The sequence below is a fragment of the Pinus tabuliformis genome, chromosome 3_2, assembly GCF_031772625.1.
Source record: "Pinus tabuliformis cultivar Carrire ecotype Pingquan chromosome 3_2, CPIR1, whole genome shotgun sequence".
NCBI classification, from domain to species: Eukaryota; Viridiplantae; Streptophyta; class Pinopsida; order Pinales; family Pinaceae; genus Pinus; species Pinus tabuliformis.
Window position 1 is genome coordinate 1,234,018,020 of NC_142302.1, and position 25,291 is coordinate 1,234,043,310.

A 25,291-nucleotide genomic window follows, 5' to 3' on the forward strand; every position below is an offset into this window, starting at 1 on the left:
CTCAAGGGGAACTCGCATGGCCTTCTGTTCATCAAACTTGAGATCTCTGCGAACCACTGTCCTTTGACTGGTAGGCAAGTACACTCGATAGTTGTGAGGTGTATTAGTGTACCCCACAAGTATCCCCAACTCTGTTGTTGGCTCAAGCTTCTTCCATGCATCCTTTGTCACATGGAAATATACTGATGAACCAAAGATCCTGAAGTGATCCACATCTGGTCTCTTACGGGAGAAAGCTTCCTCTGGTGTCTTCATCCTAAGTATGCAATGTGGGTTTCTATTCTGCAAATAGACCACTGTGTTGCATGCCTTAGCCCACAAGTGAAGTGGTAGGCCTTGGTCATGCAACATCACCTGTGCTGCCCCTACAATAGTTTTGTTCTTCCTCTCGGACACCCCATTTTGCTGTGGGTTATGAGGTGCCATCAACTCTCGTTTAATTCCTTTCACTGCACAAAAGTCTTTAAACTCTTGAGAGACATATTCTCCACTGTTGTCACTTCTCAAGACCTTGATCTTCTTCCCTGACTCTTACTTGACCAAATCTTTGAACTCACAAATATTTGAGAAGGTTTGGTACTTCTTCTGCATGAAATAAATCCAGCATTTACGAGAAAAATCATCGATGAAAATCACATAATACCTTTGCTTTGTTGTGGATGTTGTCGAGAAAATCACAATAACTTTGAGATCAGTAGTAACTCCTCTATCTTGCCTTGTAGACACTGTTTTTAGAACTTGATCCAGTCCTATTTGTCTGGCCTTTGAACCCATAGCCCAATGGTAAAAGAAAACCTCTGTTCATCTAAGTGATCCCACCACCCAATTTCAAATTAAAAGCCCAAGCACAATCATAACTAGCCTAAAATCAAATAAATAAACAAAGTTAGATTAAAAAGAGAGAGCCCTCTCTGAGATTAGGAAGGCTAGATCCTGATCTCTAAAGTTGGTTTGTGGTTACCTCTATCATTTCTTTTTCTGAACAACTTAGAAGAAATTTTGGAGTGATAACATATTTGGCGACCATACTGGGGAAAGAACATTTTCTTCAGAAATATTATACAAAGATAAGATCTGATCTATGATGGTGGACAATGATCAGACACACAAAGGTTAAAATCATCCACTTGGTGACTCCAGCTCCAAATCAATTTCACAATCAAGACTCCACTAGAGGAATGAACCTGAAAGAACAATATGGGAAGATCAGGCTTCTAACTTGGATTGTTATCCAAGACATCATGTTCTTTCTCATCAAGAAGGTTTTTCAATGTATATTGTATTTTAGAGAAGATCTTAGATTAATTTTTTATTATTTTCTTTGAAGATTGTAAATATATATTCTCCTTATCCATTTGAGCAGCTTTTTTCTGAATCTTATGAAGATCATTTTCCAATTGAGAAGCCTCAAGAAATCAAGACTAATCTTACAATCCCTGTACATATTCTTGTACCTTGTAAAGTTCCTGATAGATATAAGCCCCTCATGTTACCTCCTATGCTCCATGATTTTCCTGATAACTACTACAAATATCTCCCCAATTTTGATGGAGAGAATGGTATCACTACCCAAAAACATATTCAAAGCTTTGAGAATTATCTCGACCTACTTGAGATTGATGAAGATGATGTTAGAATCAGACTTTTTGCTCTTTCTTTGCAAAGTAGAGTAAAGATTTGGTTCAAGAATCTACCTATTGCAAGCATCTCAAATCTCCAACAGTTTTTCAAATTTTTCCTTGATAGATGGATAATCAAAGTCAATATTTTTGTGATCGTAGAAGAATATAATCAGTTGAAAAGACACCCAAATGAAACAATGCAACAATTTTCTGGCAGATTTAATCAAATCTATTATTCAATACCAGTAAATATAAGACCTCCTCCTGATTCAACTCTCTTGCATTATCCAAAAACATTTGATCTAGAAATAGAATTTCAGCTAAGAGAAAGAACCCAACAACTCTTGAACAGATGCAGAACATTGCAGTACATGTAGAAGTTAATATGCAAATTAGAAGAGAAAAGTTGAAAGCAGACGCAGAGAAGAACAACATTGTAGAGGTAGAATTCGACATTTTGGTAAGAAAAATAGAGGAAATGATACAGAAGATCACCATGCAAGCTAAATTTTTTGTGCAAAATCACCATGACACATTTATTTCACAAAAATAAGAGGTTGATAGCCATGAACAAATTCTTGCTAATTCCAACTACCATAGATCATAAAATGGATTTACAGATCAATATGTGGAAGAGGAATCTACTAATTTAATGTGTATGTTTGATGACATTCATTCTTTTAATGGTTTGCTTAAGTATGATCAGTATGATGATAATTATGTTCTTCGAACTCAAGCTCGCTTTAATGATCTAAAAATCACCCTATGAGTGATCTCAGTTAAAAATTTATTAAATGAAGGTATTACAGACTCATGTGTTGGTGTGTGTCTATGTTATTTAGGCAACAGATCGATTATATTGCAAATACACAGACACTTGAAATGGAAAACAACAGAGAAATACAGTAAGAAAATATAAGAACACAAGAATTTAATAAGGAGTTCACCCTATCCTCCAGGGCTACATCTCCGGTCCAGCTCTCAGTGGTGGCCTTCTTTTATTGTGTCTTAAAGTAGAGAATTACAATGAAGGAGCTCAATATGAGTCTCCTGAAATAGAATTTGCTTGGCAGGGTGGTTCTTGGATTCCCCAAGCCACTAGAGTGCACAAACTCTTTTCCTCACCAACTCTTCGACCTCTCTGGTCTTTAATGGAAGGAGCCCAATGTGGTGCTCAGTCCTGATAGATCCTCTTAGGGATGGCTTGAATCTCTCAAGCTCTCTGGTGCTCAACGCTGCCTTTGGTTAGCTCGGCCCTTTGTCTTCTTTCTGCTTTTTTTTTGCTTCACTGTCTTTTCTTCGTTTTCTCTATCTTCTTTCCTTTCTTCTCTTTCTTTGTCTTCTGTCTTCAGGTGTCTTCCGCTTTGTCTGTTCATGGCTTTAAAGCCATTCGAGCTTATGGCTATTCGATTCCCCTTCCACTTCCATCAGATCGCCTGCTGCAACTTTGCTTGGAGTTCCCTGTCTCGGCGTCATCATCACGGTCACAGGGAGTGGCCACTTGTCATCCTGCGAACTGCACCAGCTTTTTCCTATTCAGTTCAATTCTTCGGTTATGTCGTGGAATGCATCCTCTGCCACCTTGGTGGTCAAATCGGACCTCAAATTGTTATAGATCATGGCTTATTCCCCTGTCAATTTCGGTTTCCCCATCGAGCGCGATCTCATTCGTTAGATCTAGGGCCTCTAGATCCGACGCCATTCACACATTTCACGTGGTTGACTTTCTCGACTGTTATCACGCGATGAGCGGCGGTTTTCTCTCTCCTTCGCTTGCCACACATCGGGCGCTGAGTGGAATTGCTCCATTTTCGCCAAATCTGTTTACCGCCCAAGGGTGCCCCCAATAAATACCGCCAGTTTTTGGAGCGTGGGTCCTGATAGCACTGCTACATGTTTGAGCATTCGATGGATCAAAATGGGTGTTGAGTAGTGCTGGTTTGGTTGTGCAAGGCTGGCAACAGTTTTTCATCCTTTCTCCTTCAATTTTTCCTTTTCTCCTTATAACTCCCACACCCCTGTTTCCACCTCCTCTTCCATTCTCCTATTTCTCCCCTAACCCATTATTTTCATGTCTCTTTATAGTATTTTGTAAACCCCTGTTGTTATAGAAATTTTTGGGCACTGCAACCCCAATCATAAATGTCCATAAACCAAGGGCTCTTAAGTCCCTAAAAGTGTTGTTCCAACCCCTAAAAGAACAAGGTCAACTGATTACATCTTCTCCCAGAAGTTCTCCATGAAAAACTACTCAGAAATGGTCAAAACTAGACCATCTCACCTGCTCCATGGTCAAAGTGCGCTGCATCCCACCTAAATACACACGGGAGGTGTGATGAATACTGAAAATCCCTTCTATGGGGTGTGATGGGCGAGAGTGGACAAATGGCAGGGTCAATCTGTAAGGTGGAGGATCATGGAATCTTCCAGAAACTTCTCCTGTGACACTTGCCTCTCTGCATTCACCCAGGGATGAGTAAGAGATCATCAATCTCCAAGTGGAATCAAGAACTATCAGAGAGAGGACACTAATCAAGTTTCAAAAGCTGACTCACCCCCTTGCAAACATCTATATATGGATCCCTCATCCCAGAGATACAGGGGCTGGAATTTTGTATCTTATAAGGAAGTGCTGCTGGTTTCTTGGTGTAACATCATAGTGTTGGGTGATCTAAGCTTTTCATGAGGTGAAGAAGGGCTTTCTTGCTGAGAGGATGATGCTGGGTCAGAACAATTGGTTGTAATCCTCTTTGCTATTCTTGATTATTAATAAAGCTATTCAAGTTTTCCTCCGCATTCTTGTATGATTGATGATATATGCATTTGTGTGGTCAATATATATCTGGTCCTATATTGTTTATGATAGTAGATCTATGTTATTGGATAGTGTTATGCTGCTTTGATTCTACAAGTGCTCTTTGAAGCTGGGTAGACGAGGAAGCGAGTGGCAAAGATCTATCAGAAGGGAGAGGAATCAAGCAAGGAATCAAGCGCAAGACAGAGGTTGGTCTCCTTCTTTCCCCTCTCATCTACTTCTCATAAAGGAAAACGAAATTGGTTTTAGTTTGTTTGTTTCTAAGGTAGCTACCAGGCTTAGTGGAGCTAGCAGCTCTGCATAGACACTAGATTTCCCACTGTGGTCGCCATTTTGTTATAGGGAAATCTAGTGTCTATGCAGAGCTACTAGTCCCACTAAGCCTGGTAACTACCTTAGAAACAAACAAACTAAAACCACTTTCGTTTTCCTTTATGAGAAGTAGATAAGAGGGGAAAGAAGGAGAACAACCTCTGTCTTGCTCTTGTTTCCTTGCTTGATTCCTCTCCCTTCTGATAGATCTTTGCCACTCACTTCCTCGTCTACCCAGCTTCAAAGAGAACCTATAGAATCAAAGTAGCATAACACTATCCAAGAACATAGATCTACTATCATAAACAATATAGGACTAGATATATATTGATCACACAAATGCATATATCATCAATCATATAGGAATGTGGAGGAAAACTTGAATAGCTTTATTAATAATCAAGAATAGCAAAGAGGATTACAACTAATTGTTCTGACCCAACATCATCCTATCAGCAAGAAAGTCCTTCTTCACCTCATGAAAAGCTTAGATCACCCAACACTATGATGTTACACCAAGAAACCAGTAGCACTTCCTTACAAGATACAAAATTCGAGCCTCTGGATCTCTGGGATGAGGGATCCATATATAGATGTTTGCAAGGGGGTGAGTCAGCTTTTGAGATTTGATTAGTGTCCTCTCTCTAATAGTTCTTGATTCCACTTGGAGATTGATGATCTCTTACTCATCCCTGGGCAAATGCAGAGAGGCAAGTGTCACAGGAGAAGTTTCTAGAAGATTCCATGATCCTCCATCTTGCAGATTGACCCTGCCATTTGTCCACTCTCACCCATCGCACCCCATAGAAGGGCTCTTCAGTATGCATCACACCTCCCGTGTGTATTTAGGTGGGATGCAGCGCACTTTGACCATGGAGCAGGTGAGATGGTCCAGTTTTGACCAATTCTGAGTAGTTTTTCATGGAGAACTTCTGGGAGAAGATGTAATCAGTTTACCTTGTTCTTTTAGGGGTTGGAACAAAACTTTTAGGGACTTAAGAGCCCTTGGTTTATGGACATTTATGATTGGGGTTGCAGTGCCCAAAAATGTCTATAACAGTTGCCCCCTAATGCATGAAGTCGTTAATCTGTTGATGTCAGGTGAAATGCTTTATCATGAGGATCTGAAGTTTTTTCGAGCTGGAAGGCGACTTGTAATAAGATACAATACAATACATTACCTTCATAATATTTTCATGATATAGCTGAGGCGGGCATTCCCATGCTCAGCTTTATAAATTCATTTTCATGTACATAAGACAGACAATCGTCTGAGTGCAGACTGATGATTCTGGTAGAGCCATCATGCTTTGGATTGGATGATTATCTGTGTAGTAATGATGTACATTTGATGTCTTTATTTTCCTCAATATATATCGCAGCCTGGATGGATGAAAGTAGATCCGGGGTCTTCAATCTCATTCAATCTTCACTCAAAGTACAAGTCGATCCATGTGAGAGATGTTATGGAGTCGAACATGGAAAGACATCGCCTGATTACCAACCAATGATGTAAGCTATTAATAGGCGAGAGAGTAATCACCGATAATGATGATGACCCTAAAGGTACTACAGTACAATTTATGTGGTGTGAATAAGGGACTTGGCGTCGAACACCACGCAAAATCTTTCGGTCGAAGGCCATTGATGTAAACTTGTTGCCGGAAGTGAGAAACTTGCCATTGAGGCATGCAAGCTTCAAAGTACTGAAAGGGTTGTTCTTAGATCGACTTCCTGGATAATGAGTTGATGTCGACAAGAAGCGATCTATCATAGGAGGGCCTTAGTGAATCCCAAATCAATGACACAGAACGGAGCAAATGATTTTAAGGGAGGTGAAAACGATTTGATGATATAAGGATCAGGGTGGCGGTCATGAAAGGATGGAGTGTAAATGTATTGAGTGGATGAGACACAGTTGAATTCTCTGAGCGACTTCTGTTGAACATATTGGCAACACTGACATGATGGATTGGTAGCGTTAACCCCAAATATGGATGGTGTGATGGACCCATGGTGATATGACCAGTGAACGGAACAACCCAACCCGACTCGGATGCGGAGCGAAAGTGTCATGTTCAAGAGCGACTTGCTACCAATAAAGTTTCTTCAAGTTTTCTTCCCAATTCTTCCCTAGTCATTGCTGACCAATACCTCTTTATTTTTGTCAAGCTTGAGGAGGATAACATATGCTTGTTCTATAATTTTCCCTTCGGGCAAACCCATCACTATGTTTTAACGAGCCTAGCGATAGTGAAACTCGTTCTTGTCCGTATGGACAAGTTTGTCGCTATTGAGTTTTAGCGAGTTTAACGACAAAGATAACTCAGTCCTTTTCAATTTTAGAGAGTCTAAAAAAGGGACGTAAAGAAAACTCCAATAATCCTTTTTTGTCATATAATCCCTTGAGTCCGAAAAAGTATAAAACAATACAAAAGGGATGAATTTTCGGTACTGTTAACAAGCCGAACAAAACAAGCGCTCGATATTTTTGTGTAATAATCCCTCAAGTCCAATAAGATTAAAATTTAAAGGAGGGATAGCACTTCCGGTCACTTTAACGAGGTGGAGAGGGCAATCGCTCAGCAATCTTTTCATATTTTATTAGTCAGTTGAAAAGAGATTAAAGGAGACTCATTTTTTGAGGAACGAGTGATAAATTCGGGTAGCAGCTAATTCCAGGTAAGGTTTGGAATTTTCCAATCACGACAGTGTCAAAAGGATGGCTAACAGGATCACTCTTCGCAGTTGTTCCTCAAAAAGGGTAAACAATCAAATGGAGGTGAATGATCGGCCAATACAGAGTGGAGGTGATGATGAGAACACGACCAAGGTTTTAAAGGCTGATGATAATACATTCACGATGGTTATTTACCGGAAATTGGTTCATTTTTTAATGAGCTTAAACTCTGGGGGAACATTTGCTCATTGCTTATGTTTATTTTTTAACGAGCTTGAATTCCACGTTAAAACTGCTCGATGCAGTCGTATAATAAGGTTGTCTCATATAATTGGCAATTTTTCAAAGCTTTGCCCTGCATCCTTTCTTTATGCAAGTTTGGAAATGACCAATCCTACGAGTTTAAAGGGTTATAGGACCTACAAATTTAAAAAATAAATGGTCGCTCTTCGCTTGCATGCCAAAAGGTTTGCATGCCCCCAGGTATAGTGAAGTAGAGTTTCCAGGTTACCCCTCAAATTGCAGACAAAACATTTGTTTTATTGGGAAAGGCCTACCTTTTAACAGAGGTATCTTATTCCGGTCTAACCCCATTTTCCTTAATGGACGGGTGTGTCAACTAGTCATATATCCTTTGCGGAAACCTACTCTATGCCCAAGGTTTTCTTGCCAAAACAGACCAGGGTGCATGCCCCCTGGGTTTCAATCATGTCCTCATGAATCACTCGCACTCATCATGTGGATGGACTGGGGATTGATGAGACATTCCTTGCATGAAAAGACCATTCAGGGATGGTATTTGACTATTTGCGATGTGTGAACTGGGGAATGAAATCTGGTCTACGAGCTTGACCACTCTTCCTTCATGTGGAAAACACATTACTCTAAAGAGTGAGGAGACAATGGCTCCCATGCAATAAATATAGTCACGTCCAAGGAGTAGATTATAATCCAGGGGTCCTTGGACTACCATTACGTTCATGTGAACATCTTTCTTTCTGCATGTTATCGGCACACTGGGAAGGATCCCTAACGGTCGACTGGTTACTGGGAAGGATCCCTAATGGTGACTCCGTTGGGGAGCGAATAGATTGTTTGTTTGTCTATATTTGTTTACTTTATAAACTTACAGACGGAGCCTGAAGTCAAGCTAGCTAGCCTTCGAACTGCATTTTCTATGCAAGTACAAAGTAGATCAATGCTGCTTTAGTCTATCTTCGGGTTTTGTTTATGAATTGAACAATCGATTTACAAGCTCTCTAATTGCCCTTGTGGTGGTTCTAGTAACCTCCTTAGATCTACCCCTGTGATTTATTTACTGATTACCACTTGCTCGGCCTAAATCCCTGAACTGAGCTGCAAACTATGACCCGGAACCCAGTTGAAGTCTCGTCTCTGGACCATCGCACTATTTCTTCTTTGGAATCTTGATGCATCGCACTTCCCGAGTGTAATAGGTGCACTGCATCTCACTTTCCCTATGTTATAGGTGCGCTGATTAGACAAGACCTCTTCTGCTCTTAGATTTTGGTTTCTGTGTTCACTCTTTTCAGTTCTATTCAGGAGTTTTGCTATCTGTACTTAGTATACCTCTATTGAAACCCCCTTCCTTGCCATTATTTCACCTCCATTGTGCAAAGAACTGTAAATGTTTTTATGTATTGTGATCCATTTTTAGTTCTCTTTTACAAAGAAGTAGCGTAATTGAACTATCGTTTCTTGATTTGGAAGTGTCGGAAGTGTCGCAAGTGTCGTTTTCAGTCATAGAAGAGAATCCGATTGTTCTTGATAGTCGATTACACTGTTACTCTTGTATTTGATTTGAATTAATAGTTTTTCAAGTGTCGAAAGCAAGTTTTCAATTCCAAATCACAAAGTGTCGTCATTGTCTTCATTTTGTCTTGAAAAGAAACTTGTTAGTAATGTCGCTTTGAAAAATAATTCAGATTTGTGCTTAGCTTTCTTTTTATCATTCACACATTAAGAAGGCTGAAAAACAAATACATGCATGTGCATTTGCATTTAGACTGTTTTTTGGTTTGATTTAGGACAGTGCATATAGTGTGTGCTCTCTGCTCTATGTTGAAACAATATCGTCTCTCTTTCCGTAGTAGCTACGATTTTCATTGCAAAAAAGAAGATTAAACGATTGTTTATCATCTTAGATTGCATTTTAGGAATTGTATATCTACATCACGCGGTGAACCTGAAAGGAAAATTTCTTAAGCAAGATCAACTGTAAAATAAATTAAATGAATCTAAAAACGCTTTGGAACCTAATGCACAACATTTAGAAGTCTAGGCTAGAGATGTATTCTGGCGTCGTAAAGCTTGGTAACTGTTGTTCTCATTACTGGTTGGGTGATTCCTCCACTTTGAGAAGATAAGTGCCAGTACGGACTTGTGCTCCCACGTACTGCCGAGTATATATTGGGAGACCACAATAGGCTTTATCCTTTATCCATAGGAAGCCGTGTCTGCCGCCCTATCAATCGCAATGCACTGAACACAACATTCGGGAAGATTGACTGCCGTACCGTAAAAAGTATTCTGCAGTTTTGCGATTGGTTTGGTAATCCCTCTGCCTATATTTCTAGAGCAGTCTCTTTTGTTCCTTTTCAGACTCCTTAAAGGAAAAGGTCCATCTGAGCACTTGTCACTTTAGGCTCATTAAAAATTGAAGGTGACTAGAGTCATCTTTTTTTTTTTTCTCAACTCTTAAAAATTGAAAAAACAAGTTGTGTCAAAGTGTCTAAAATTTATTTTAATCAGAATAAACATACCCTTTCCTACGTTGGTCTTAGGTTGAGAAAAATGGAGTCCACCAACCAAGGATTTCCCCTTGGAGGAAATCCTAGTCCTTTCACCTCTTGGGGAGATGTTGGTGCACCCCATATGGCCACATTTTCGCTTCCAGGATTGACAATCGGCTTGCCCATATGGCTCTTCTCGACCTCCGTTGTTCAGAACACTGTGATTCTTGAACAATCAAATCAGCAACTAAATGATGCCAAAGTTACCCCCCAACCTTCTACTTCGTCCAGTTCTCCCTCTCCTCCTTCCTCTTCGCTTGATAAAGGTGGTAAAGCCAAAAATCAAGTAACTGAGAAGAAGAGGGAGAAGAAGAAGAAAGAGAAGAAGAAGAAGAAGGAGCCAAAGGCGAAAAGGGTTGACCATGCATCGTCTAGCGAAAATCCGCACACTGCACCGTCCAAGCCTAAATCACCATGTGTCATTTGCAAAGGATACCACTATCATTGAGATTATCCTTGCATCCCTCGGATCTTAAGGGACTGGTCTCCTCTTTTGCACAATCCGGTGTCATCAACCTCTGATGACCATGTTGAAAATACACCGTCGACTAGTGAAAGTGAAGCCCCTGGACAAAAAGGAAAATGTAAATTTCCTTGTAAACTATGTGAAGGCGATCACGCCGTCCACTATTGTCCCTTCTTAGATGAGGCTAAAAGAGTTTCGGACGACCGTCCGGTTCCATCGTTACGACTTCCTCCTAGATATAAGAAGCTCATGCCGAGTCCTTCACTAGTTGAAAATCTAGCTGACACGCCATTGTGGTCAGCCGAAGCGCCTATCATTGAAAATAAACCATCTGAATCCATACCAGATGAAAGTCAAAAGGTCGAGGCAGTAGTTGACCGGGTCTTGCCTTCAGAGGATCCATCTTCAGATGATACAGTCACCAGAGAGAACAAGGACGACACCAACCAAATTCTCTTCTTAAGCACAGACTCCGATGAACATGGGGGCAGTCTACCCGTTCCTTTATCGCAGGAAGGAAGTTCGTCAGAGTCGTATCCGGCCGTCTATTCAGTCCCACCTCCAAGCAACCGAGTTGTTTCCTTCGATTGGAATCTACTAGGCAGACCCCGCTTACCAGCTAGTGTGCTATTTCGAATCATTACTCAAATATATAGAATGGTCATGGCCGGAACCATCATAGATGAAGGGGCTTCTGTGAGTATCCTTTCCTCAACAGCTTGGAAAGTGCTTGGTTCGCCATCGCTTTTGCCTGAAATGAGAAATCTAACAGGTTTTGACAAAGGAACCAGTCGACCGTTAGGGATCCTTCCCAGTGTGCCGATAACATTGAGAAAGAAAACCGTTCACTTGAACGTAATGGTAGTCCAAGGACCCCTAGATTAAAATCTTCTCCTTGGAAGTGACTATATTTATTGCATGGGATCCATTGTCTCCTCACTCTTTAGAGTAATGTGTTTTCCGCATGAAGGAAGAGTGGTCAAGCTGGTCATTTTGTTATCGGGAAATCTAGTGTCTATGTAGAGCTGCTAGTCCCACTAAGGCTAGTAGCTACCTTAGAAACAAACAAACTAAAACCACTTTCGTTTTCCTTTATGAGAAGTAGATAAGATGAGAAAGAAGAAGACCAACCTCTGTCTTGCGCTTGGTTCCTTGCTTGATTCCTCTCCCTTCTGATAGATCTTTTCCACTCGCTTCCTCGTCTACCCAGCTTCAAAGAGCACCTGTAGAATCAAAGAAGCATAACACTATCCAAGAACATAGATCTACTATCATAAACAATATAGGACCAGATATATATTGACCACACAAATGCATATGTCATCAATCATACAAGAATGTGGAGGAAAACTTGAATAACTTTATTAATAATCAAGAATAGCAAAGAGGATTACAACCAATTGTTCTGACCCAGCATCATCCTCTCAGCAAGAAAGCCCTTCTTCACCTCATGAAAAGCTTAGATCACCCAACACTATGATGTTACACCAAGAAACTAGCAGCACTTCCTTACAAGATACAAAATTCCAGCCCCCGGATCTCTGGGATGAGGGATCCATATATAGATGTTTGCAAGGGGGGTGAGCCAGCTTTTGAGATTTGATTAGTGTCATTTCTCTGATAGTTCTTGATTCCACTTGGAGATTGATGATCTCTTACTCATCCCTGGGCGAATGCAGAGAGGCAAGTGTCACAGGAGAAGTTTCTGGAAGATTCCATGATCCTCCACCTTGTAGATTGACCCTGCCATTTGTCCACTCTCGCCCATCGCACCCCATAGAAGGGCTTTTCAGTATGCATTGTTATAGAAATTTTTGTGCCTGGCATCACTGAGCATGAAATGTCAATAATCAAGGGATCCAAAGTCCCTAAACATGTTGTTCCTACCCCTAGAGGAACAAGGCCAAGTAACCACAGCAATTCACAAAAGTTCTCCACCTGAAAACACTCAAAACAAGGCAATTCTGGATCATGTCAACTGCTCCACTGAGCATCTGCACTGAATGTCAACTGCTCCACTGTCTACCTGCGTTGAATGTCAACTGCAAAGAAGGCTACCTGCGCTGAGTGAGTTTGGACAAGTGGCAGAGTCATTCCTCAAGGTGTCAATGCCCAGGAAGCTTCCAAAATGACACTTGGATCAGGGAATTCGACTGGTGATGAGTAAGAGGTTCCAAATCTCCAAGTGGAAGCAAGAACCTCCAAGTGGACTCAAGAACTGAAGTGGGAGAGGACACTAGTCAGTTTTATACCAGCCTAAAGCTGACTCATCCTCTCTCCAAAACTCCTATATATAGATCTCTCTCCATGAGGTCAAGGGGGGGCTGGAATTTGGTATTTGCAAAGAATTGCTGTTGGTTTGTGGCTAGAAACATTGGGTGTGTTATGCTTTGAAAGGAGCTGAAGAAGGAATTCCATTCTGCTGGGAAGGAGATGTTGGGTTGGAGCCCTATGGGTTGTATCTCTTCCTGAATCCTGTTACTTTCAATAAAGCTATCTTGATTCTTTCCTATATGCTGGTGTATTTTTTATGATTGCATTAGTATATTTGATTTACTTCTAATCCTGAATCATTTATGAATATGTATATTTGCCTTTGTATTGTGTTCTTCTCTTGTTGCAAGTAGCTGTTCTCTTGTCACAAGTAGCTGTTCTCTTGTGATCTCGTGGGATTCAAGTAGCTATTCTCTTGATCAAGCGAGGAGGCAAGTAGCTGTGGATACACAAAGAGAAGAGGATCTAGTTCAAGGGACAACTGGAAGACAACGGTAAGTCTGCCGATCTCCTCTCTTTCATATTTCATAAAGGAAGAAATCATGATAGCTGTATTCGTTTGTTGCTAAGGCGTTGTCACACCTTAGGTGGATAGGATCGTCCTAAATAGGCATTTTTCCCCACAACAAATTGGCGACTCCGGATTTTTGAGCATTTTGAGACCTAGAAACCAAGGGAAATGAGAGTTTCTCTCTTCAGCGCAGGCACTGTGAAGGCAGTCTACATTTCAACGCAGGCCCCGAAGGGGCTACCTGCGCTGAATGTCAAACTGACAGTGTTGGACCTGCGCTGAACCAGTGTGTCCTTGAGCAGCTCGGGTTCTTTGTCCTTTGTTGCCCTGTTTTGATCTCTGTTTTTTGCAGCCTTTAACCAGCATAGGTACTAGCCTAATAACCCTTTTCTTTGCCTGAATTCCGCCCCATTTTTGTACAAAAAGATTGTGAATGTTTTTATGTGTTTGTGGCGTCATTTACAGTCTTGCTTTGCATGAGTAAAGTAGTCTTTCTGTAGCCTTTGATTCAGATCTGATTGAGAGTGATGTTAGAAGAGAGTTCATTGGCTATTTGTTCAGATTGATTATAGTTTTACTTTTGCTTATTGGTTTGAATTTGTCTCTTTCAAAGTATCAAAACAAGTCTTTATTTCGAAAATCGCAAAGTGATTGTAATCTCTTCTACCCTTGTTGATTTCGAAGAAAGTGAACTTGTTTATTTTGATCATTGTAAAAGCAAATTCAAAGTTGTGCAAAAAGCTTTATTTGTAGGCATTTATACTAAGAAAGTGAAAACAAACACCTGCATTGTGCATTTTGCATTTGATAGTTTGCATGTTGGATTTAGGGAAAGTGAATTAGAGTGTGCTGATTTCTCTTTGAGAAAAGATAGTCGCTCTCTTTTCCCTTAGTAGCTAGGATTTTCAAAGTTGAAAGATTGTAAAGCTTGCTTATCATCTTAGACTGCATTTAGGAATTTGTATCATACATCTCGTGGTGAACCTTGAAAGGCAAACTTTAAAAAGATCAACCTAAAATAAACTGAATGAACCTAACAACGCTTTGTAACATAACACACAACATAGAGGTCTAGGCTAGAGACGTGTTCCGGCGTCGTTAAGCCTAGTGACTGTCGATCTCTAAGAAGGTGGGTGATTCCTCCTGAGAGACGGTAGCGCTAGTACGGATTTGTGCTCCCACGTACCGTCACGTATATATTGGGAGACCCCTATAGGCATATATCTTTTATCCTTAGGAAACCGTGTCAGCCGCCCTACTGATCGCAATGCAGTGAACACAGCATTCACGAAGATCGACCACCCGTACCGTAAAACGTATTCTGTGGTTTTGCGAAAAGTTTGGCACACCCTCTGCCTAGATCTCCAGAGCAGTTTCTTTTGGCCTTTTTCAGACTCTATAACAGAAAAAGTCCATCCGAGCATTTGTCACTTCGGGCTCGTTAAAACATCAAAGGAGACTAGAGTCATCTTTAGCTTTTTCTCGACTCTTTAAAACTGAAAAAGCAAGTTGTGTCTAAAAAGCGTCGTTAACAATTTATTTTAAACGGAACAATCACCCTTTAATCCTGCGTTGATCTTTAGGTTGAAAAGATGGAGCACACCAACCAAGGAGTTCCCTTGGGTGGAAATCCTAGTCCCTTCTCCTCTTGGGGAGATGTTGGTGCGCCCCACATGGCCACATTGTCGCTTCCAGGACTGACAATTGGCCTACCAGTTTGGCTCTTTTTGACCAATGTCGTTCAGAATAACGCCACTCCTGAACAGTTGAGTCAACAGTTAGATCAGATAAGAGTTGCCTCCCAACCTTCCACTTCATCTTCCTCCCCTCCTTCCTCTTCGCTTGACGCAACTGGTCGATCAAAAAATCGGGTTCCTAAGGAGAAGAAGGAGAAGAAGAAGAAAGAAAAGAAGAAGAAGGAGCCTAAGGCGACTGGGGGCAAACAAGTGTCATCTAACAAAAATCCACACACCGCACTCGTAAGGCCTAAATCTCCATGCGTCATATGCAGGGGAGACCATTTCCATAGAGATTGTCCCTGTATCCCACGGATACTAAGAGACTGGTCCCCCCGTTTGCACAATTCGGGAGCATCGACCTCTGATGGTCATGTCGACTGCTCACCGTCAACTAGTGGGAGTGAAGCTCCAAGACAGAATGGGAGAGTTAAATTTCCCTGCAGACTGTGTGAAGGCGATCACGCCATCCACCGTTGTCCCTTCTTAGACGAGGCAAAAAGAGTTCTGGAAGATCGCCCGATTTTACGAGCGAATCTTCCTCCTGGATATCAAAGACTCCTGCCAAGTCCCTCACTAGTTGAGAATCCAGTTGAGCCACTTAGATGGTCAGCCGAAGCACCTGTCATTGAAGAAGAACCATCTGGATCCATGCCTGATGAAAGTCAAAAGGTTGATACGGCAGTCGACTCGGTTTTGCCTTCAGAGGCTCCATCTTCGAATGACACCATCACAGAGGAGAATATAGACGACACCGTCCAGGTTCTCTTCATCAGCACTGACTCTGATGATCAAGGGGGCAATGCCACCATTCCTTTGTCACAGGAAGGAATTTCATCAGAGCGCTATCCGGCCATATATTCGGTCCCACCACCAAGCAACCTGGTTGTATCCTTTAACTGGAACCAACTAGGCAGACCCCGGTTGCCAGCCAGTGTACCATTCATAATTATTTGTCAAATATACATAATGGTAATGGCTGGCACTATCATTGATGAGGGGGCATCTGTGAGTATCCTTTCCTCTATTGCTTGGAAAGCGCTTGGTTCGCCAGCGCTTTTACCTGAGATGAGAAGTCTATCAGGTTTTGATAAAGGAACCAATCGACCTTTAGGGATCCTCCCCAATGTGCCCATAACATTGAAAGGGAAGACCGTTCATATGAACGTGATGGTCATTCAAGGACCCTTGGATTATAACCTACTCCTTGGACGAGACTATATATATTGCACGGGAGCTGTAGTCTCCTCACTCTTTAGAGTAATGTGTTTTCTGCATGAAGGAAGAATGGTCAAGATCGTGGACCAACTTTCGTTTCCCGGATCACACATCGCAAATAGTCATGTGCCATCCCTAAATGGTCTATTCATGCAAGAAGTGTCTCAACCCACGGTCTGTCCTCCTGATGAGCGCGAGTAATCCGGGAGGATATGACTGGAACCCAGGGGGCATGCATCCTGGCCTGTTTCGGCAGGGAAACTTTGGGTATAGGGTAGGTTTCCGCGGGAGAATATGACTAGTCCGTACCCCGTCCGTGGTTGGAAGAGGGGTTGTTCTAGAATACGATTCTTTTGTCAAAGTTACGTGTTTGGCACCAGTCATTCACCCTTGTCTGCTTCGGTAGACATTGCCGAGGAAGTGTTTTGTTTGAAAGATTAACGAGACAATCTTTGGGTAACCTGAAAGAGGTAAGCCTCTCTCGATTTAAAACAAATGTTTTGGCAGAGGGTAAGTAGAGGTAACCTTGAAACTCTGTTTTATACCTGGGGGCATGCAAACCTTTTGGAGTGCAAGCAAAGAGCGGTTATTTATCTGTTTTTTGGGTTAGCCGTTTCCTAACTTGTATAAAGAAAGGATGGGGAGCAAAGCTTAGTGAGATGAAGCTCCATAAAAAATAGAATCTTGATGAGACACTCTTATCAAAAGACTGGGTAAATCGAGCAGTTTTAGCATAAAGTTCATGCTCGTTAAAAAATAAACGCAAGATCCAAGCAGTTTTAACGCGGTCTTCATGCTCGTTAAAAAATAAATATAAGAAGTGAGCAATGTTTCCTCCAGAGTTTCAGCTCACTTTTATCTAAAAAATGAACCTATCCCGGTAAATAACCACTGTGATCGTAAATTTATCAGCCATAAAAACCTTGGTCGTGTTTGCACCTGCCACCTCCATCTTTCATTTAGTCGATTGTTCACCCCCATATGATTGTTTACCCATTTTGAGGAACAGCTGCGAAGAGTGATTTCACCTAGCCATCCTTGTGACACTGCCGTGATTGGAAAATTCCAACCTGTACCTAGAATCAGTTGCTATCCCTGTTTATCACTCGTTCCTCAAAAGACGAGTCTTCTTTAAGCTCTTTTCAACTGACTCGTAAAATATGAAAAGATTGCCGAGTTTTGGCCTTCCAGCTCGTTAAAGGACAGGAAGAGCTATCCCTCCTCTAGATTTTAATCTTTTTGGACCTGAGGGATTATTGCAAAAAAAGGTCGAGCGCTTGTTTTATTCGGCTCGTTAAAGTTATCGAAAACTCATCCCTTCTGTATTGTTTTATACTTTTTCGGACTTAAGAGATTAGATGACGAAAAAGGAATTTTGGAGTTAACTTTATGTACCTTTTCAGACTCTCTAAAAATGAAAAGGACCGAGTTATCCTTGTCGTTAGACTCGTTAAAATTATTAAATAGCGACAAACTTGTCTTTAGACGAGAACGAGTTTCCCTATCGCTAGGCTCGTTAAAACATAGCGATGGGCTTGCCCGAAGGGCAGGTTATAGAACAAGCATATGTTATCCTCCTCAAGCTTGACAAAAATTATGAGGTACTGGTCAGCAATGACTGGGGAAAAATTGGGAAAAATCAAGAAAACTTTGATGGTAGCAGGTCACTCTTGAACATGACACTTTTCCTCCGTACCACAATCGGGTTGGGTTGTTTCATTCACCGGTCACATCACCATGGTCTTGCCATACCATCCATATTTGGGGTAATGTTACCGATCCATCGCATCAGTGGCGCCATATGTTCAAGAGAAGTCGTTCAGAAAGAGTCAACCAGGTCCCATCCACTGCCATACATTATCCTTCATCCATTCATGACCGCCACCCTGAATCATATGTCACAGATTGTTTTCACCTCCATTAAAATCATTAGCTCCGTTCCGTGTCACTGATGTGGGATTCATTAAGGCCCTCCTTTGATGGATCGCTCCTTGTCGACATCAGCTCATTATCCAAGGAGTTGATCTAGGAACAACCCCTTCAGTACTTTGAAGCTTGCATGCCTCAACGACAAGTTTCTCACTTCCGGCGACAGGTATACATCAATGACCTTCGACTAGAAGATTTTGCATGGTGTTCGACGCCAAGTCCTTTATTCACACCACGTGAATTGTACTGCAGTACCTTGAGGGTCATTATCATTATCGGTGATTCCTCTCGCGCTTGTTAACGGTTTACATCATTGACCGGTAATCAAGCGATGTCTTTCCATGTTCGACTGCAGCGCAATTCTCACATGGATCGACTTGTACTTAGAGTGAAGATCGAACGAGTTTGAAGACCCCGGATCTAGTTTCATCCATTCGGGCTGCGATATATATTCAGGAAAAATAAAGACATTTGACATGTACATCATTGCAGCAGATGATCATCCTACTCAAAGGATGATAATTTCACTAAAATTATCCGTCTACCATCAGACGATCGTCTGTTCTATGTACAAAAAATGAATTTATAAAGCTGAGCATGGGAATGCCCGCCTCAGCTAGATCATGAAAGCAGTATGAATCATAATGTATTGTATTGTATTTTATTACAGGTCTCCTCCCAGCAGATGGATGAACTTCGGACCCTCCTGGATAAATCATTTCACCTGATAAACGGCCTCATACTTTAGGGGGCAACTGTTATAGACATTTTTGTGCCTGGCATCACTGAGCATGAAATGTTAATAATCAAGGGATCCAAAGTCCTTAAACATGTTGTTCCTACCCCTAGAGGAACAAGGCCAAGTAACCACAGCAATTCACAAAAGTTCTCCACCTGAAAACACTCAAAACAAGGCAATTCTGGATCATGTCAACTGCTCCACTGAGCATCTGCGCTGAATGTCAACTGCTCCACTGTCTACCTGCGTTGAATGTCAACTGCAAAGAAGGCTACCTGCGCTGAGCGAGTTTGGACAAGTGGCAGAGTCATTCCTCAAGGTGTCAATGCCCAGGAAGCTTCCAAAATGACACTTGGATCAGGGAATTCGACTGGTGATGAGTAAGAGGTTCCAAATCTCCAAGTGGAAGCAAGAACCTCCAAGTGGACTCAAGAACTGAAGTGGGAGAGGACACTAGTCAGTTTTATACCAGCCTAAAGCTGACTCATCCTCTCTCCAAAACTCCTATATATAGATCTCTCTCCATGAGGTCAAGGGGGGGCTGGAAATTGGTATTTGCAAAGAATTGATGTTGGTTTGTGGCTAGAAACATTGGGTGTGTTATGCTTTGAAAGGAGTTGAAGAAGGAATTCCATTCTGTTGGGAAGGAGATGCTGGGTTGGAGCCCTATGGGTTGTATCTCTTCCTGAATCCTGTTACTTTCAATAAAGCTATCTTGATTCTTTCCTATATGCTGGTGTATTTTGTATGATTGCATTAGTATATTTGATTTACTTCTAATCCTGAATCATTTATGAATATGTATATTTGCCTTTGTATTGTGTTCTTCTCTTATCGCAACTAGCTGTTCTCTTGTCACAGGTAGCTGTTCTCTTGTGATCTCGTGGGATTCAAGTAGCTGTTCTCTTGATCAAGCGAGGAGGCAAGTAGCTGTGGATACACAAAGAGAAGAGGATCTAGTTCGAGGGACAACCGGAAGACAACGGTAAGTCTGCCGATCTCCTCTCTTTCATATTTCATAAAGGAAGAGATCATGATAGCTGTATTCGTTTGTTGCTAAGGCGCTGTCGCACCTTAGGTGGATAGGATCGTCCTAAATAGGAATTTTTCCCCACAACATGCATCACACCTACCGTGTGTATTTAGGTGGGATGAAGCGCACTTTGACCATGGAGCAGGTGAGATGGTCCAGTTTTGGCCAGTTCTGAGTAGTTTTTCATGGAGAACTTCTGCGAGAAGATGTAATCAGTTGACCTTGTTCTTTTAGAGGTTGGAAAAACACTTTTAGGGACTTAAGAGCCCTTGGTTTATGGACATTTATGATTGGGTTTGCAGTGCCCAAAAATGTCTATAACAGTTGCCCCCTAAAGCATGAGGTTGTTAATCTGTTGATGTCGGGTGAAATGCTTTATCATGAGGATCTGAAGTTTTTTCGAGCTGGAAGGTGACCTGTAATAAGATACAATACAATACATTATCTTCATAATATTTTCATGATCTAGCTAAGGCGGGCATTCCCATGCTCAGCTTTATAAATTCGTTTTCATGTACATAAGACAGACAATCGTCAGAGTGCAGACTGATGATTCTGGTAGAGCCATCATGCTTTGGATTGGATGATTATTTGTGCAGTAATGATGTACATTTAATGTCTTTATTTTGTTGAATATATATCGCAGCCCAGATGGATGAAACTAGATCCAGGGTCTTCAATCTCGTTCGATCTTCACTCAAAGTACAAGTCGATCCATGTGAGAGATGTTCTGGAGTCGAACATGGAAAGACATCGCCTGATTACCAGCCAATGATGTAAGCTATTAACAGGCGCGAGAGGAATCACCGATAATGATGATGACCCTCAAGGTACTACAGTACAATTTACATGGTGTGAATAAGGGACTTGGCATTGAACACCACGCAAAATCTTTCAGTCGAAGGCCATTGATGTAAACCTATCGCCGGAAGTGAGAAACTTGCCATTGAGGCATGCAAGCTTCAAAGTACTGAAAGGGTTGTTCCTAGATCGACTTCCTGGATAATGAGCTGATGTCGACAAGAAGTGATCCGTCATAGGAGGGCCTTAGTGAATCCCACATCAATGACACGGAATGGAGCAAATGATTTTAATGGAGGTGAAAATGATCTGATGATATAAGGATCAGGGTGGCGGTCATGAAAGGATGGAGTGTAAATGTATTGCAGTGGATGAGACATAGGTGAATTCTCTAAGCGACTTCTCTTGAACATATTGGCGACAATGACATGATGGATTGGTAACGTTAACCCCAATATGGATGGTGTGATGGACCCATGGTGATATGACCAATGAACGGAACAACCCAACCCGACTCGGATGCGGAGTGAAAGTGTCATGTTCAAGAGCGACTTGCTACCAAAAAAGTTTCTTCAAGTTTTCTTCCCAATTTTTCCCTAGTCATTGCTGACTAGTACCTCTTTATTTTTGTCAAGCTTGAGGAGGATAACATATGCTTGTTCTATAATTTTCCCTTTGGGAAAACCCATTGCTATGTTTTAACGAGCCTAGCGATAGTGAAACTCGTTCTTGTCTGTATGGACAAGTTTGTCGCTATTGAGTTTTAACGAGTTTAATGACAAAGATAACTTGGTCATTTTCAATTTTAGAGAGTCTGAAAAAGGGACGTAAAGAAAACTCCAATAATCCTTTTTCGTCATATAATCCCTTGAGTCTGAAAAAGTATAAAACAATGCAAAAGGGATGAATTTTCGGTACTTTTAACGAGCCGAACAAAACAAGCGCTTGATCTTTTTGTGTAATAATCCCTCAAGTCCAAAAAGATTAAAATCTAAAGGAGGGATAGCACTTCCGGTCACTTTAACGAGCTAGAGAGGCCAATCGATCAGCAATCTTTTCATATTTTACGAGTCAGTTGAAAAGAGCTTAAAGGAGACTCGTTTTTTGATGAACGAGTGATAAATTCGGGTACCATCTAATTCCAGGTAAGGTTGGGAATTTTCCAATCACGGCAGTGTCACAAGGATGGCTAACAGGATCACTCTTCGCAGTTGTTCCTCAAAAAGGGTAAACAATCAAATGGAGGTGAATGATCGGCCAATACAGAGTGGAGGTGATGATGAGAACATGACCAAGGTTTCAAAGGCTGATGATAATACATTCACGAAGGTTATTTACCGGAAATTGGTTCATTTTTTAATGAGATTAAACTTTGGGGGAAATTTTCTCATTGCTTATGTTTATTTTTTAACGAGCTTGAATTCCACGTTAAAACTACTCGATCCAGTCGTATAATAAGGATGTCTCATATAATTGGCAATTTTTCAAAGCTTTGCCCCGCATCCTTTCTTTATGCAAGTTAGGAAACGACCAATCCTACAAGTTTAAAGGGTTAGAGGACCTACAAATTTAAAAAATAAATGGTCGCTCTTTGCTTGCATGCCAAAATGTTTACATGCCCCCAGGTATAGTGAAGTAGAGTTTCCAGGTTACCCCTCAATTTGTAGACAAAACATTTATTTTATCGGGAAAGGCCTACCTTTTAACAGAGGTATCTTATTCCGGTCTAACCCCATTTTCCTAAATGGACGAGTGTGTGAACCAGTCATATATCCTTTGCGGAAACCTACTCTGTGCCCAAGGTTTTCCTGCTGAAACAGACCAGGGTGCATGCCCCCTTGGTTTCAGTTATGTCCTCATGAATCACTCGCGCTCATCAGGTGGATGGAATGGGGATTGATGAGACATTCCTTGCATGAAAAGACCATTCAGAGATGGTATTTGACTATTTGCGATGTGTGAACTGGGGAATGAAAGCTGGTCTACGAGCTTGACCACTCTTCCTTCATGCGGAAAACACATTACTCTAAAGAGTGAGGAGACAATGGCTCCCATGCAATAAATATAGTCACGTCCAAGGAGTAGATTATAATCCAGGGGTACTTGGACTACCATTACGTCCATGTGAACATTTTTCTTTCTCAATGTTATCGGCACACCGGGAAGGATCCCCAATGGTCGACTGGTTCCTTTGTCAAATCCTGTTAGATTTCTCATTTCAGGCAAAAGCGATGGTGAACCAAGCGCTTTCCAAGAAGTTGAGGAAAGGATACTCACAGAAGCCCCCTCATCTATGATGGTACCAGCCATGACCATTCTTTATATTTGAGCGATGATTCGAAATGGCACACTAGCCGGTAAGCGGGGTCTGCCTAGTAGATTCCAATTGAAGGAAACAACTAGGTTGCTTAGAGGTGGGACCGAATAGACGGCCGGATACGACTCTGACGAACTTCCTTCCTATGGTAAAGGAACGAGTAGACTGCCCCCATGTTCATCGGAGTCTGTGCTTACGAAGAGAATTTGGACAGTGTCAAACTAAAACCAAATCAAGAAAATCCTGTAACCCTAAAAAAATCAATATCCGAGATGTCACCGACAGCTATCTGAGGACCATTCTGTTCACTTTTTCTAGACTGGTTGGTAGTGTGGCTCTCCATGTAGCCAATAGATCTTATATGCAGTATGCCTTAGAATGCCTTGAACCAAAGGTGTTCAACTGGTGTGATGCAGTACTCTCTGTAATGAAAGAACAACTGACCAAGGTAAAAAATGGAAGATTGAAGAACTTTGGATATGGTTCTATCTTGACAGCTTTCGCCTTGGAAAAGATCCCACTGATGCAGCCGCAGTATGTTTCACTTGGTTTACCTCCACCGACTGAGCCATGGATGCAGAGATGGGTCGACCTTATGGCCAGACATGCTGTTCAATCCGATGTTTCCTTTTCTGATACCTTTTTCGAGTGGTTCAACCATGAGGAGATGGTTTTTTCCGAGTATCCATATGTTGGTATGGATTTCCGTGGTGATCCAGATTTGGTACTGCTGGCTGGCGAGCAGTGGGGTGTCATTGGTAAATTATCTGACCATATCTCTATTTATCATTTCTTTTTATGATTTTCTTGTGCTTTCTTCTATGAGGACTAATAAAAACTCATGTGCTCATGCAGATGTTGGACCAGTTCAGCCAGTAGTACGCCTGAGAGTGCCAGCTACCACTCCAGCAGGAGAGGCTGTTGGAAGGGCTATCCTTCGCGACCTTGATGTGTTCGAGACTCTTTCAGCATTGCAGGATCAGGTCGAAGGCCTCACTCTTGGTATTTCAGATGTGAGGACTGACGAGCTGCCTTTGAGGTTGCAGCGACATACTACCGGTGTGCCGAGTCGATGGACTAGGCTTTTACGCATGATTGCACAGGCGGTGACTTGTTATCACCAGCATCATTAGACTAGGGTGCCCCCTAGCGTTTTGATTTTTGGGTCATTTGACCAATTTTGTCTTGGTTACAGAACATTATGTGTAAACCATAAACAGTTATATATATATTTGGTTTTCGGAGTTTTATTTTGGTTAAGTTACATGATCCTGATGTAAACACTGATGAAATGCTTCATTTTATAAATGTTGCAAATGTCTATCTAACACATAATTTGCCAATGAATCTATTAATGTGTTTAAGTTTCTGGAAATATGTTGATATTGAATAAAATCAAATTGCCTTTCCAAAATCTTGAACCTTAGGAACATGTGATAGATAGCTGGATTTCAGACGGAGTAGATACCAGTGAGTTGTAGTATGACGAGCTGTGAGTCTAGCCTGACGACAAATCGGCTTATGCCATGTGTGATGGCATCAGAGAGAAGTTCTATTAACGTGCTATATTCAAGCTCATTAAAAAATAAACATAAGAAATGAGCAAATGTTCCCCCATAGTTTAAGCTCATTAAAAAATGAACCAATTTCCGGTAAATAACCATCGTGAATGTATTATCATCAGCCTTTAAAACCTTGGTTGTGTTCTCATCATCACCTCCACTCTGTATTGGCCAATCATTCACCTCCATTTAATTGTTTACCCTTTTTTAGGAACAGCTGCGAAGAGTGATCCTGTTAGCCATCCTTGTGACACTGTCATGATTGGAAAATTCCAAACCTTACCTGGAATTAGCTGCTACCCGAATTTTATCACTCGTTCCTCAAAAAATGAGTCCCCTTTAAGCTCTTTTCAACTGACTTGTAAAATATGAAAAGATTGTCGAGCGATTGGCCTCTCGAGCTCGTTAAAGTGACTGGAAGTGCCTTTAGATTTTAATCTTTTTGGACTTGAGGGATTATTGC